The following is a 16,410-nucleotide window of genomic DNA, read 5'->3' on the forward strand; positions in this document are numbered from 1 at the left end:
GCGGACCAGATGGTTGCTGGAGTCTCTATGATCGTCGGAGGCCGGTGCGATGTTATGACGTCACGCCCGGCCTCTGCGTTTAAAAAACCGGCCAGGATCGTTTTTTTTTTTTTTTTTTTTATTTCAGGCTTCCCAGCCTAGAGGTGAGATGTGGGGTATTATTGACCCCCAGATCTCAATGTAAAGAGATTCTGTCATGTTATATTCCTATTACAAGGGATGTTTACATTCCTTGTAATAGGAATAAAAATTATAATAATTTATTTTTTTAAAGTGTAAAAATTAAAATTATGTAAAAATTTTTTTTTAAAGAGCCCCGTGTGCTTGTATGCAGAAGTGAATGCATACGCAAGTCCTGCCCACATGTGAAAACGGTGTTCAAAACATGTGAGGTGCCGCCGCGATCGGTAGAGTGAGAGCAATAATTTTAACCCTAGACTTCCTCTGTAACACAAAACACGTAACCAGTAAAAACTTTTAAAGCGTCGCCTATGGGGATTTATAAGTACCGAAGTTTGGCGCCATTCCACGAGCATGTGCAATTTTGAAGCGTGACATGTTGGGTATCTAATTACTTGGCGTAACTTCAGCTTTCACATTATGCAAACAAATTGGGCTAACTTAACCGTTTTTTTTTTTTGTTAAGCATTAAACAGTTTTTAAAATGACTGCGCTAATACCGTGTGAGATAAAAAGTTGCAATGACCGCCATTGAATTCTCGAGGGTGTCTGCTAAAATATATAACGTTTGGGGGTTCTATGTAATTTTAGAGCAAAAAAATTATGATTTTTACATGTAGGAGCGAAGTGTCAGAATTGGCTTGGATGTGAAGTGTTTAAAAAAATAATAATTTGGACCGCTGCTTTCTTCTTTTTACATTTCTACAGGTACTTCCTGGTTTCTTGCCTAGGCAAATATCCCAGGAGTCTTCAGGAGGGGCTTTCTCAGGTAAGCATGCTCTCCTGCATGCGCAGGATGGATTTCACATTCATTATTTACCCTTACTCAAGATGGCCATGGCCAGAAATGCTAGGGGGTTGTTTTTTAAAGTTATTTCTCGTTTGCTTTGAATATTTAAAATGACAAAAAAAAATAAAAAGTTTTGTCTGTTTTAGGTGATACATATATATGTTTTAGGCCACATCCCTTGTAATTTGTGCAAAAAGAAAAGAAACTAACCAGATGGGACCCATCTGGTTAGGTTCTTTTCTTTTTGCACAAAATTTAAAATGAATTGAATAGTGTTTAATGTTTTAATTGATTGAGAGATGATACAAGATATAAAAAAAATATTATATATATGTATATATATGTGTATATATATATATATATATATATATATATATATATATATATATATATATATATATATACACACACACACACACACACACACACACACACACACACACACACACACACACACACACACACACACACACACACACACACACACACACACACACACACAGCAATGTTTATCTCCTGAAGGTAGACAAGAACCTTTCAAAGACCTTTCAGCACTAAGCAAGCTAAACTCAAAATCCGTGATGACATCTTGTCTACACTCCTGACTTTACAGCTCTAAGCTGCTGCTGCACTGTACTTCGGCAGCTCATAGTACTCAAACACTTCAAGCTAGTGTGCAAACATTAGTTTGAATAGTTACTTAGAAATTAGATCTTTGTTGAGTCACTTATAGGAAGTTTGTGTAATCACAGGGCTAAAGGCCCTTTACTGTGATATCGGAAAAGGATGAGGAAGGATTTAATAAGCCAAGCTTATATCCAGCACTAGAAAAAAAAAACAACAATATCCCAACAAAGTAATTTATTGATATTACCATTACTCATTCATGTATAATATTTTGTTGTACCGTCGACAGAACACCAGTAGCCTATAAATCCTAATGAAAAAGAGGTCATTTTGGAGGGACTCTTCAATAAGAATAAAGCACATATGGACTAGGCCTCAACACAATATAATTTACAGTCGTTGAGAATATGATAGCAGCCTCATGTGACTGAAACAATGCTAAAAATGTGTATATTTCTAAAAATAATATCCATTTTTAAAAACTCAGCAGAGCTTCCTAGATATACACTATATTGTGAAAAGTATTAGAATGCCTGCCTTTACACGCACATAAACTTTTAATGGCTTCACAGTCTTAGTCCGTAGGGTTCAATATTGTGTTGGCCCCCCCTTTGCGGCTATAAGAGCTTCCACTCTTCTAGGAAGGCTGCGCACAAGGTATAGGAGTGTGTCTATGGGAATGTTTTATCATTCTTCCAGAAGCACATTTGTGAGGTCAGGCACTGATGTGGACGAGAAGTCCTGGCTTGCAGTCTCTGCACTAAATTCATCATGTGTAAACATCCCTTGTAATAGGAATAGTGCGCGACAGGTCCTCTTTATGGAGAGATTTGGGGTCAACAAGACCCCACATCTCTCCTCCGGGCTGGAAAGGCTGAGATAAAAAAAAAAAAAAAAAAAAACTCTCTCTCGCCCTTTCCAGCCACGTCCTTTTATTTGTTTACTTCCAGCGGCCTGGATGTGACATCATAACATCGCGCCTGGGCCTCCGATGGTCATATAGATGACTGGAGACCATCTGCTCACTAGAAACCTCTATGGTAAACTTCCAGTGGTGACCGATTTGTTCTAAAACTCACCGATCGCACAGGTGAACTGGAAGAAGCACTGGAGGGCGGGATGAGGGACATCCGCTCCCAGCACCTGTAAGAACGATCAAGCGGCTGAACTGACACTATGGTTGTTCTTACAGTACAGGGAATTGCCGGTGGAAAAAAAAAGGATATCTGGATGATGCCTGTAGCTGCAGGCATTATCCAAATATCCCCACTCAAAGACCATGATGTCATATGACGTACCTTGGCCAGGAAGTAGTTAAAGCGCCCTTCAGCTCCAGTTCGTAAATGCTTAACGCAGATCCTATTGGGAGGGACAATTGTTACTTGACACAAGCTGCTAGCAGGCTTCAGGCTTCAGCACTCTAAGCTTGTTTAAAGCCTGCTAAAAACTGTTAGCAGCTTGTTAAAAGCGACAATTAGCACTCCCAATTGAGATCGGTGTATAATATTTCCAAACAGAAGCAGAAGGGTGCTTGAAAGGGTTAGAGCAAACTGCTCTGGAGCTTGCTAAAAGCTTCAGAAAAGCTTGATGTTCACACTACTCTTTTGCCCCATACACACGATCAGAAATTCCATCACAAAAAACTTGGATGGTTTTTCCGACGGAATTCTGCTCAAGCTTGCTTTGCATTCGCACAGTCACACAAAAGTTCTCTGAACTTTCGACTGTCAAGAACGCGGTGACTTGCAACACTACGACGAGCCAAGAAAATTAAGTTCAATGCTTCCGAGCATGCATATGAATTTTGCACGTCGGAATTTGTAGACGATCGAAATTTCCGAAAAATAGAGAACCTGCTCTCAATCTTTTGCTGGCTGGAATTCTGCCAGCAAAAGTCCGATGGAGCATACACACGGTCAGAATTTCTAACCAAAAGCTCTCATCCGACTTCTGCTGGCAGAATTTCTGATAATGTGTATGGGGCTTTATACTGTACAAGCTGAAGCCCGTGTGAAACAAGCCTAAATCATTATGAGGCACACAGACTATTTTAAAAGCCTTTATAGAATCAGCAGGACAAGACTGGTAACACTACTGATATTGTGAATTATCACGTTGCTCTGGTTTAGAATGGCAAATCTACCAGCACAATACATTAATTGCTTCCTACTTAATGACAGCATCGCCTCACTGTTCCCTTCAGGTATTTAGAATTACATTATCTGTATTCAGAAAGATTACGGTGTGTGCTGATTGTCTCTATGTAAACGAAACTTTCACTAATAGTGATCAGAAAAACACATCCCGTTACCTTTGGACATGAATTGCTGATCTAGTTAATGCAAGACCAATGGTGGTATCTTGACTAACGGATATTGATTATTGAATAGATCAAACCTATAATTACATGTAACAAAATCTACTGCCCTAGTTTGCTATCACCCACATGAACTTGCTGACATCTCATTAGTGTTATTTATATAATGATATGTCCATGTACAATGTTAATTCCTAAAAAGTTGGGACGTCTACATAAAAACAGAATATAATGATTCTCATAAACCTATATTTTATTCACAATAGAAAGTAGAACACATATCAAATGTTTAAACTGAGAAAATGTGCAATTTTAGGATAGAATAAAGGTAAGTTTGAAATTGATGGCAGCAACAAGGCTCAAACAAAGGCCTGGGAGAACATTTTGCAACTAATTAGATCATTTGCCAACAGGCCATAAGGTATAAAAAAGGGGGCTTCTTGGAGAGTAAGCATGCCTTATAAGCAAAGAAGGCCAGAGGTTCACCAATCTGTGAAAAGTTACTTCTGAAATTGACAGTTTTTATAGAATAATGTGGCTCAATGAAAAAATTGCAAAGACTTAAAATATAACAAAACTTCAAGAGACAAGGGTGAAATGCAATATTGGATGCTCGTGATCTTTGGGCCCTCAGACAGCACTGCATTAAAAACAGGCAGATCTTGTGATGGACATCACTGCATTGGCTCAGGAATACTTCCACAAATCACTGTCTATGAACACAGTTCACCATGACACCCAAAAATACAAGGTAAAGTTCTGTCACGCAAGAAAGAAGCCATATCTGAACATAATCCAAAAACATCATTGTCTTCTCTGGGCCAAAGCTCATTTAACCACTTTCAGACCGGACCATTTTGCTGGTAAATGACCAGAGGTCTTTTTACACTTTGGCACTGCGCTGCTTTAACTGGTAATTGCGCGGTCATGCAATGTTGTACCCAAACAAAATTTGCGTCCTTTTCTTCCCACAAATAGAGCTTTCTTTTGATGGTATTTGATTGCCTCTGCGATTTTTATTTTTTGCGATATAAACGTAAAAAGACCGCAAATTTTGAAAAAAAATGATATTTTCTACTTTTTGTTATTAGAAAAATCCAATAAACTCAATTTTAGTCATACATTTAGGCCAAAATGTATTCAGCCACATGTCTTTGGTAAAAAAAAAGTCAATAACTGTATATTTATTGGTTTGCGCAAAAGTTGTCACATCTACAAACTAAGGTACATTTTCTGGAATTTACGCAGCTTTTAGTTTATGACTGCCTATCTCATTTCTTGAGGTGCTAAAATGGCAGGGCAGTACAAAACCCCCCCAAATGACCCCATTTTGGAAAGTAGACACCCTAAGGAAATTGATAAGAGGCATGTTGAGCCCATTGAATATTTTATTTTTTTGCCGCAAGCGATTGAATAATGACAAAAAAAAAAAATTTTTTTTTTTTTTTACACAAAGTTGTCACTAAATGATATATTGCTCACACATGCCATGGTTATATGTGGAATTTTACCCCAAAATACATTCTGCTGCTTCTCCTGAGTACGGGGATACCACATGTGGTCGACTTTTTGGAAGCCTAGCCGCGTACGGGGCCCCGAAAGCCAAGCACCGCCTTCAGGATTTCTAAGGGCATACATATGTCATTTTACTCCTCACTACCTATCACAGTTTTGAAGGCCATAAAATGCCAAGATGGCACAAAACCCCCACAAATGACCCCATTTTAGAAAGTAGACACCCCAAGCTATTTGCTGAGAGGCATGTTGAGTCCATGGAATAATTTATATTTTGCCACAAGTTGCGGGAAAATGACAAACTTTATAAATTTTTCACAAAGTTGTCACTAAATGATATATTGCTCACACATGCCATGGGCATATGTGAAATGACACCCCAAAATAAATTCTGCTGCTTCTCCTGAGTACGGGGATACCACATATGTGGGACTTTTTGGGAGCCTAGCCGCGTACGGGGCCCCGAAAACCAAGCACCGCCTTCAGGCTTTCTAAGGGCGTAAATTTTTAATTTCACGCCTCACTACCTATTACAGTTTTGAAGGCCATAAAATGCCAAGATGGCACAAAACCCCCACAAATGACCCCATTTTAGAAAGTAGACACCCCAAGCTATTTGGTGAGAGGCATGTTGAGTCCATGGAATATTTTATATTTTGCCGCAAGTTGCGGGAAAATTACAAACTTTTTTTATTTTATTTTTTTTTTCACAAAGTTGTCACTAAATGATATATTGCTCACGCATGCCATGGGCATATGTGAAATGACACCCCAAAATAAATTCTGCTGCTTCTCCTGAGTACGGGGATACCACATATGTGGGACTTTTTGGGAGCCTAGCTGCGTACGGGGCCCCAAAAGCCAAGAACCGCCTTCAGGCTTTCTAAGGGCGTAAATCTTTGATTTCACGCCTCACTACCTATTACAGTTTTGAAGGCCATAAAATGCCAAGATGGCACAAAACCCCCACAAATGACCCCATTTTAGAAAGTAGACACCCCAAGCTATTTGCTGAGAGGCATGTTGAGTCCATGGAATATTTTATATTTTGCCGCAAGTTGCGGGAAAATTACAAACTTTTTTTTTTTTTTTTTTTTTTTTCACAAAGTTGTCACTAAATGATATATTGCTCACGCATGCCATGGGCATATGTAAAATGACACCCCAAAATAAATTCTGCTGCTTCTCCTGAGTACGGGGATACCACATGTGTGGGATTTTTGGGGAGCCTAGCTGCGTACGGGGCCCCGAAAGCCAAGAACCGCCTTCAGGCTTTCTAAGGGCGTACATTTTTGATTTCACGCCTCACTACCTATTACAGTTTTGAAGGCCATAAAATGCCAAGATGGCACAAAACCCCCACAAATGACCCCATTTTAGAAAGTAGACACCCCAAGCTATTTGCTGAGAGGCATGTTGAGTCCATGGAATATTTTATATTTTGCCACAAGTTGCGGGAAAATTACAAACTTTTATTTTTTTTTATTTTTTTTTCACAAAGTTGTCACTAAATGATATATTGCTCACACATGCCAGGGACATATGTGAAATGATACCCCAAAATAAATTCTGCTGCTTCTCCTGAGTACGGGGATACCACATGTGTGGGACTTTTTGGGAGCCTAGTCGCGTACGGGGCCCCGAAAACCAAGAACCGCCTTCAGGATTTCTAAGGGTGTAAATTTTTGATTTTACACCTCACTACCTATCACAGTTTTGAAGGCCATAAAATGCCAAAATAGCACAAAACCCCCCAAAATGACCCCATTTTGGAAAGTAGACACCCCAAGCTATTTGCCGAGAGGCATGGTGAGTATTTTGCAGCTCTCATTTGTTTTTGAAAATGAAGAAAAAAAAAAATAATGTATATTTTTTTTCTTTTTTTCAATTTTCAAAACTTTGTGACAAAAATGAAGGTCTGCAAAATACTAACCATACCTCTCGGCAAATAGCTTGGGGTGTCTCCTTTCCAAAATGGGGTAACTTGGGGGGATTTTGTGCTATCTGGGCATTCCATGGCCTCCGAAACTGTGATAGGCAGTGAGGAATGAAATCTAAAATTTACACCCTTAGAAATCCTGAAGGTGGTGCTTGGATTTTGGGGTACCGTACGCGGCTAGGCTCCCAAAAGGTCTCACACTTGTGGTATCCCCGTACTCAGGAGAAGCAACAGAATGTATTTTGGGGTGTAATTTTACATATAACCATGGCATGTTTGAGCAATATATCATTTACTGACAACTTTGTGCAAAAAAAAAAAAAAAAAAAATAATAATGTATTTTTTCCACAACTTTTGTCAAAATATAAAATATTCCATGGACTCGACCTGCCTCTCAGCAAATAGCTTGGGGTGTCTACTTTCTAAAATGGGGTCATTTGGGGAGGTTTTGAACTGTCCTGGCATTTTATGCACAACACTTAGAAGCTTATGTCACACATCACCCACTCTTCTAACCACTTGAAGAAAAAGCCCTTTCTGACACTTTTTGTTTACATGAAAAAATATTTTTTTTTGCAAGAAAATTACTTTGAACCCCCAAACATGAAGTGTTTTTTTAAAGCAAAAGCCCTACCGATTAAAATGGTGGGTGTTTCATTTTTTTTTTTCACACGGTATTTGCGCAGCGATTTTTCAAACGCATTTTTTGGGGAAAAAACACACTTTTTTTTATTTTAATGCACTAAAAATCACTATATTGCCCAAATGTTTGATGAAATAAAAAATATGATCTTAGGCCGAGTACATGGATACCAAACATGACATGCTTTAAAATTGCGCAGAATTGTGCAGCAGCGACAAACTACGTACATTTTTAAAAGCCTTTAAATGCCTTTACAGGTGACCACTTTATATTTACGGAGGAGGTCTACTGCTAAAATTAGTACCCTCGATCTGACCTTCGTGGTGATACCTCACATGCATGGTGCAATTGCTGTTTACATATGCCACCAGACCAACGCTTGCGTTCCGCGTTGCGCCTTAGCAGGGGGGGACAGGGGTGTTTTTTTTTATTTTATTTTTTTTATTATTTATTTTGCTTTTTTTATTTTTTTTTAAACTGTTCCTTTCATTTATATATATTTTTTTATGATTTTTATTGTTATCTCAGGGAATGTAAATATCCCCTATGATTGCAATAGGTAGTGACAGGTACTCTTTTTAAAAAAAATTAGGGTCTATCAGACCCTAGATCTCTCCTCTGTCCTCAAAGCATCTGACCACACCAAGATCGGTGTGATAAAATGCTTTCCCAATTTCCCAATGGCGCTGTTTACATCCCGCAAAATCTAAGTCATGAAATGTTCGTAGCTTCCGGTGTCTTAGGCCATAGAGATGATTGGAGCCATTCTGATCTCTGATCAGCTCTATGGTCAGCTGGCGGAACCACCGGCTGCATTCTCAGGTTTCCTGTTGGGACAGGAGAGCCTGAGAAAACCATGGAAGATGGTGCGGGGGGGGGGGGGACATTCCCTCCCACTGCTTGTAAAAGTAGTCTAGAGGCTAATTAGCCGCTAGGATTGCTTTTACATAAAAGCCGACCGCTGGCTGAAAAGAATGATACCAAGATGATACCTAAACCTGCAGGCATCATTCTGGTATAAGCACTCAAAGTCCCGCAACATACCAGTATGTTGCTGGAACTGGTTGGGCATATATTGTAATTTTTTTTTCATGCAGCCTGTGGGCTGAACGAAAAAAAAATATTGATCGGTGGGTATGCCCACCATTAGATACCACCCTTCATCCACCCACTTTCTAATGGTGGGCATACATGCACCATTTATATATGCCGAAGCATGGGGGCATCCTCCCGCAAAAGGTAGGAGCAGATCGCTCCTCCACCCCTTATGCCCCCATGCTTCGGCATATATGCTCTTTTTTAACTGTGGTGGTGAAATCACCCCCGACAGTGCTGGAATCGCGGCTTTATGTATCATGGGAGCAAACGCTGTTGCTGTCAAGATAAATAAATCCGCTCTGCAGCAGAATGGCGTACCTGCTAAGCAAATGATGGTTAACAATAAAACAAAGTAACATTACAGTATAACAGTAGGACTTACCATACCTGCAAAGCAAATACAAAAAAAAAATCGCAAAAAATAACACATTTAACACAATCTGTGCCTAAAATATATATATGCCGAAGCATGGGGGCATCCTCCCGCAAAAAAGTTATGCCGCGTACATACATTCAAACTTTTCCACGGGCAAGCCCTCCGTCGGAATTTTGACTGTATGTACGCGGCATTAGGAGCAAAATCGCTCCTCCACCCCTTATGCCCCCATGCTTCGGCATATATGCTCTTTTTTAACTGTGGTGGTGAAATCACCTCCGACAGCGCTGGAGTCGTGGCTTTACATATCGTGGGAGCAAACGCTGTTGCTGTCAAGATAAATAAATCCACGCTACAGCTGAATGGCGTACCTGAAAACAAAAAATGGTTAACAATAAAACATTGCAGAATAGAATACAGTACAAAGGAGCAGAACAATAGAGAGAGAATAGAGAGAGAGAGAACAATAAAACGACAACTATTTTTGGTTTTTTTATTTTATATTTTTTTTGTTTTTGGTTTTTTTATTTTATATTTTTTTTGTTTTTTGTTTTTTTACTTTTTTTTTTTTTTAACACTTTTTTTTTTTTTTTTTAACACTTTTTCTGTTGTAACGGTTCCAGCGGTTTGGGTCTCTCAAAATGCAATGGCATCTTGGGAGACCCTGTGAACGTGTGCCTAGCCTGTGCAATGCTGTACCCTACGCTAATACTCAACTAGTGAATGGTAGCGTTCAAAACACTCACCCTGACAAAGACCAGGCTGGTCAGGACAGCGGGGACAATAAGAACGGGTGTCACGCCTAAATCCGCGCTTTCTGCAGACACGACATTTTCTTTGGGGGGCTCGTTGGGTAGGGGTACTCGGGATGACATAAGAATAATGCCTCTCATGCAGCCGGCTTACTGCATCTGGTAGGGGAAGGTGAGGTGGAGCACCGCCTGGATACAGAAGGGCTCTGACGATATCCTCCTGGAATTTGAGGAAGGATCCAGTCCGTCCTGAAGCTTTGTGTAGTACATAAGCATTCAGTATAGCCAATTGGAATAAATAAACAGACACTTTTTTGTACCAGCGTCTGGACTTACGGGCAACTAGATACGGCGCCAACAACTGGTCATTGAGGTCCACCCCTCCCATGTTAAGGTTATATTTGTGGACACAGAGGGGTTTCTCCACAATACCAGTCGCCGTAGGAATTTGGACCGTCGTGTCTGCATGAAGGGAGGTAAGAACGAAAACATTCTTATTATCCCTCCACTTCATAGCGAGCAAATTATTACTGCGCAAGCAGGCTCTCTCCCTCAGCCTAAGACGGGACTCTACAAGCCGCTGGGGAAAGCCCCGGCGATTAGGTCGCACGGTGCCACATGCTCCAATCTGCTGATCAAACAAGTGACTAAACAGTGGCACGCTTGTGTAATAATTGTCCACGTACAAGTGGTACCCCTTTCCGAATAAGGGTGACACCATGTCCCACACTATCTTGCCAGCGCTTCCTATGTAGTCAGGGCAGTTCTCCGGCTCTACGTGACTATCTCTTCCCTCATAAACCATGAAACTACGTGTATAGCCTGTGGCCCTGTCACAGAGCTTATACATCTTGACCCCGTATCTGGAACGCTTGTTGGGGACGTATTGTTTGAATGACAAGCGACCAGAAAACTTAATCAGGGACTCATCAACGCAGACAACTTGATCGGGAGTAAACAAGTCTGCAAAACGTTGGTTGAAGTGGTTTATGAGGGGCCGAATTTTGTAGAGCCGATCGTACTCAGGGTCTCCACGAGGACGACAGAGTTCATTGTCGCTGAAGTGCATGAACCGCAAAATCATCTCGTATCGTGCCCTGGACATGGAAGCAGAGAACACGCGCATATGGTGAATTGGGTCAGTGGACCAATATGACCGCAACTCACTCTTTTTGGTTATGCCCATGTTGAGGGAGAGGCCCAGAAAGATTTTAAATTCGGAAACCGTAACTGGTTTCCATTGTTTGGCAAGGGCGGACTGGGGAATAGTGGCGATGTGTTGAGCAGCGTACAAATTGGTTTGGTCCACAATAGATCTAAAGAGATCTTCGGTGAAAAACAGTGAGTAAAAGTCAAGTGTCGTAAAATCAACTGTTTCCACCTTAATGCCAGGTTGGCCAGTGAATGGGGGAAGTACGGGTTCTGCAGAAGTGGTGGGCACCCAAATAGGATTGGCGAATTCTGCAGGAAGGGCACTATGGGTACGACGGGCCTGTCTTTGTCTTCTTGGTGGCAGCGGGACACTACTTGTGCTTGCCACCTCGCCAGCTTGAACTGCACTTATGGGACTCGCCACGTCACCACGTGTTACTGCAGTGCTGGATGTAGGTCCAGGGTGTACTAGGCTGCTGGTGCTTGCCAGTTCACCAAAAGGATGAGCGGCTCTAGTACGTCTCTGCTCCATACGAGTGGCCTGCGGTTTATGCACCTCAACAACAGAATACATTCGGGATCGGGCACACCTGTCCCTAACAGAGGCCTCATCTCCGTCGTCAGAGCTATCTGTCATGGAGCCGCTGTCCTCTACAGGATCGTATTCTGAGCCTGAATCTGACAGATGAGTGACGTCCTCTTCACTATCTGTCATGCTCAGAAACGTGTAGGCCTCTTCACTAGTGTACCTTCGCTTTGCCATTTTGGGCTCTAAATTTAGGGGTACACTAGTGAGACTCACAGGTAAAAAAGCACCTAGCCTGTCAGCGACTGTTTCAAAACGCTACAAAAAAAACTGTTAGCGATCGCAGGGATCAAGCCTGACTCTGCGAACGCTGCAGTTATGTGTGTTGTGTTTTGTAAGTGACAGTGATCGATCGATACTGCACTTGGGTGGGCTGGGCTGGGCTTGGCGGAGGGGCTAAACGCAGGTGCTAGCGGGTATCTGGGCTGATCCCGCTAACAATGCGTTTTGGGAAACCTAAAATGCAGGCAATGCTAATATAGATCTGATCAGATACTATATTACTAAGGGAGGTGTATGCTTTGCGCGTGGGTGTTAGCGGTACTGGCACTAACCTGACGCTGGGGCGACGCAGGCCTTATCTGACCCTCAAACTTATATCACCCGCCGGGTGATCAGGGGGTTAAACCTTTATTAGGTAATAAATGGCGGGTGCCCTGAAACAAAAAAAAAATAACTAACCAACCAGCGTCACCTGTAACAGTTATATGGTGATCACTGGTGAAAGGGTTAACTGGGGGGCAATCAGGGGGCTATGCGGTAGTATATGGGGGTCCCTGACGCTATAAAAAGCTGCGGCGAACCCAAATACTTACCTGCCTAACTAGCGTCACCTGTGACACTAATACAGCGATCAGAAAAAAATCGCTTATTAGTGACACTGGCGACGGGGGGTGATCACGGGGTTAAACCTTTATTGGGGGGGTTAGGGGGGCACCCTAGAGCTAAAGGGGGCTAACCCTAACTGCCCTAACAGTTATTACAGTCACAAATGACACCAATGCAAAAAAAAAAAAATAATAAAAAAAAAAAAAAAATGCACTTGGTGTCACTGTGACTGGGGGGGGCAGGGGTGATTGGGGGGTGATTGGGGGGTGATCAGGGGGGTGAAAAGTGTGCCTGGCGTGTTCTACTGTTAGTGTAGTGTGTTGGTGCAACTCACCGATCCTCTCTCCTCCGTGCCGGAACGAAAAAGACCGACACGAGGAGAGATTACATCATTTCCTCTCCTGTGTTTACATTACAGGAGAGGAAGTGATGTCACGAAGACTTTCTATTCGTCGGGAGCGATGGCGAGGGGGTGGCCATGAATGAATGGCCGCCCCCTCATCCCGGATCGGTCCCGAACGAATACCGACCGCCGCAGGCACCGGGCGGGGGCCCGATCGGGCCCCCGACCCGGGGCAAGGCAGGGACGTACATGTACGCCAATATGCCTGCCCGTGCCATGCTGTCGACGTACATCGTCGTGCGGCGGTCGGCAACTGGTTAAAATGGTCTGCTGCAAAGTGGAAAACTGTTTTGTGGTCAGACTAGAATTGAAATTTGACGTTCTTTTTGGCAACCATGGGTGACTCATCCTCCAGACTAAAGAAGAGGGACCTTCCAGCTTGTTATCAGAGCTCAGTTCAAAAGCCTGCATCTCTGATGGTATGGGGGCATGGTGCATAACGAATGGGCAGGTTGCACATTTGGAAAGGCACTGGCAATGCTGAAAGGTGCCTTTATCCAGGTTTTAGAGCAGCATATGCTGAGGCAAGAAAGAGATAACAGACCTCTTTCTGAAACTCCAGCAACTGGTCTCCTCAGTTCCCAGACATTTACAGAGCGTTGTTAAAAAGAAACACGATTAATATGGCATTGTCAGAACTTTTTTGGGTATTGGGGTTGTATTTTGCCAGCTTTTTGTTGCCCTGTCCCAACTCATTTAAAATGCTTTGCAGCCATCAATTTCAAATTTCCATTTTTATTTCTTAAAATGGTAGATTTTGTCAGATTAAACATTTGATATGTTTTCTATTTTCTGTTGTGAATAAAACATGGGTTTATGAGATTTGCAAATCATTCCATTCTGCTTTTATATAGAGACACAGGGGGTGATTTACTAAAGGCAAATCCACTGTGCACTACAGATGCACTGCAATGAATTTCATTTTACAGCTCCAATTCCAGAAAAGATTGGGACACGGGGGGGGGGGGGGGTATTTACTCAAACCAAATCCACTGTGCACTGCAAGTTCATTTGGAAGTGCAGTTGCTGTAGATCTGAGGGCAAGACCTGAAATGAGAGGAAGATCTGCTGATTTCTATCATATAATCGCGTACAAGCAAAAATGCTGTTTTTTATTTTCCTTGCATGCCCCCCTCAGATCTACAGAGACTGCACTTCCAAGTGCAATTGCAGTGCAAAGTGGATTTGCCTTTAGTAAATAACCCCCCCCCCCCCCCCATGTCCCAACATTTTCTGGAATTGGAGTTTACAGTCAAGAATTTTAATGCTGATGAGGCATGCTTAGTCTTTTTTGCATTAAAGTCGACCCCTGTACAGTGAGCTATGCAAGTGCAGCTCATTGTACAAATTTGGCAATGCATGGGCGGGAGTGACATCACCCCCACCTGGCTATTGAAAGCAGCCAGCAATTGAGACCCGCTCGAAGATGTCAGCACGCGGCGGGGAGCTCTAGGACGACGCACCCCAGGAGCCAAGTTCCACTTTAAACCCAAAACCTTGCAAAAGAGGTATATTGCGAAGCGTTGCATCACATTCAATTAAACCAAAAACCTACAATGTATATATATATTGCAGCTTAACGATCATTCGATGTGGCTGCATTCGGTTTTTTTTTTTTAGGCTTTTTTCCCCCTTCGATGATCTTACCAGTAACACACCTCCTGTATTAGAGTGTCCCCTCTCTGGATAAAAAATCACAGGCGGGCACTTTTAGACCACAGCATGGTCAGTCTGGAGGAAGGGTAGTGTTAGCATATTTAAATCTGCTAGTACATCTAACAAACTGAAGCCAAACTCCAGCTCACACTTTATAAGCAGTTACAGCAGTTTCTTCTTTTTGGTATAAGGTTTTATATGAATAACAGCTGATCATTGTAAGCACCCCTGCCAGTGGTAAATGGTTTGTCTCCACAACCTAACTGCTACACATGCAGGAGAGCTGTTTCTACTGAAAAATAACAGACTTACTGGCTGAATCACCAGATTTAAATAAGGGGAAAAAAAGCTTAAAAAAGGAAACGAATGCAGCCATCACATCTAAGAATTGGTAAACTGCAATATAATAAATATTTGCTCTTGGGTTAAATAAAGCTTTATTCTTTTTAAAAATGCTAGCTACATGCGGCTTACTGCGTTGTAAACCAAACATTCTGTTTTGTGGGAACAACGTAAACAAGTCTGCCAACGCAACTCAAACCCAAACCATTTTTTCCTGAAAGCACTTGTACACAATCTTTTGTACTTCTTTCTGTGCCTGATGCCCATATACCACTAACCCTAAGGTAAACATTACATTGATACACCAAAAAACTTGCACTGCTGTTAGTCTTTAAAGTATATCAGCATCTAGTACAGAATAAGAGCTGGCACCACAGTAAATGATAGCATTTCTTGAAGTTTTATTGTAAAACGGTTTAAAACGTCACAAACAGTCAACACGTTTCAGCTTAAAAACAGCCTTAATCATGACATCATTTGGGCAGTTTTAAGCTGAACACATGTTGACTCTGTGCTGTTTACACCACTTTACAATAAAATGTCAAACAATACTGTGATTTACTGTGGTGCCGGTGTTCTGCTGTATAATGTCCGGCCATCAAATAGTGTCCGAGCAGACGAAGCTTCGGAAAATCTCCAAAGCTTCATGGCGCCTGCGCCGTGAGTGGAGGTGGTAGCCCCACCATCCAAGCGGACATAAGGTTGTGAATATTAGAGGGCCCCTCGCGGGCGAGCTTCACTCGCCACGCTTCGGGCTCGGCCTCGCTGTGCTCGGCTCTTTTTTATTCCTACTCTATGTCCACTTGGATAGTGGGGATAGAACCTGAACTCATGGCGCAGGCGCCGTTCATCCTCGGCAATTTTCGGAATCTGTGTTGCCGTGTACTGCGCATGCGCAGTACGCAGCGGACACTATCGGATGGAGGATGTTATTTGACAAGACACCGGCTCTTCTTCTGTACTAAATGTGTTGGTGGCTCTCAGCACTCCACACCTGAGCACCGGTAATTTCAGCCATGGAGGATAAAAGGGGAGGTAGTAGTGCTGCACCTTTGCTGTTTGATATCAGCATCACAGACTTTACAGGAAAAACATTTGCTTATAAATCACCCTTTGTCTACGATTGCTCCTGTACTTCAATACCCTGATATTCATTATAACCCAGTTGTTGAACCGCTGCCTCTCTTCACTGTTGATTTGTTGCT

The 16,410-nt window shown here is 42.2% G+C and overlaps 1 protein-coding gene and 1 long non-coding RNA gene across 3 annotated transcripts in view; one reads left to right on the forward strand and one right to left on the reverse strand.

Moving 5' to 3' along the window:
* LOC143930129 (uncharacterized) overlaps positions 1 to 16,410 on the forward strand; it is a 124,286-nt gene that overhangs the window by 91,461 nt on the left and 16,415 nt on the right. The window contains exon 3 of the long non-coding RNA XR_013262719.1: positions 889 to 949. This is a non-coding gene — a long non-coding RNA (uncharacterized LOC143930129). The remainder of the gene's footprint in view (positions 1 to 888; positions 950 to 16,410) is intronic.
* MINPP1 (multiple inositol-polyphosphate phosphatase 1) overlaps positions 1 to 16,410 on the reverse strand; it is a 117,402-nt gene that overhangs the window by 8,512 nt on the left and 92,480 nt on the right. The gene's annotated exons all lie outside the window — the stretch shown is intronic.

The sequence above is a fragment of the Lithobates pipiens genome, unplaced genomic scaffold (assembly GCF_037356315.1).
Source record: "Lithobates pipiens isolate NorthernLeopardFrog02 unplaced genomic scaffold, aLitPip1_a1.2 Scaffold_25, whole genome shotgun sequence".
In the NCBI taxonomy this organism is placed as follows: domain Eukaryota; kingdom Metazoa; phylum Chordata; class Amphibia; order Anura; family Ranidae; genus Lithobates; species Lithobates pipiens.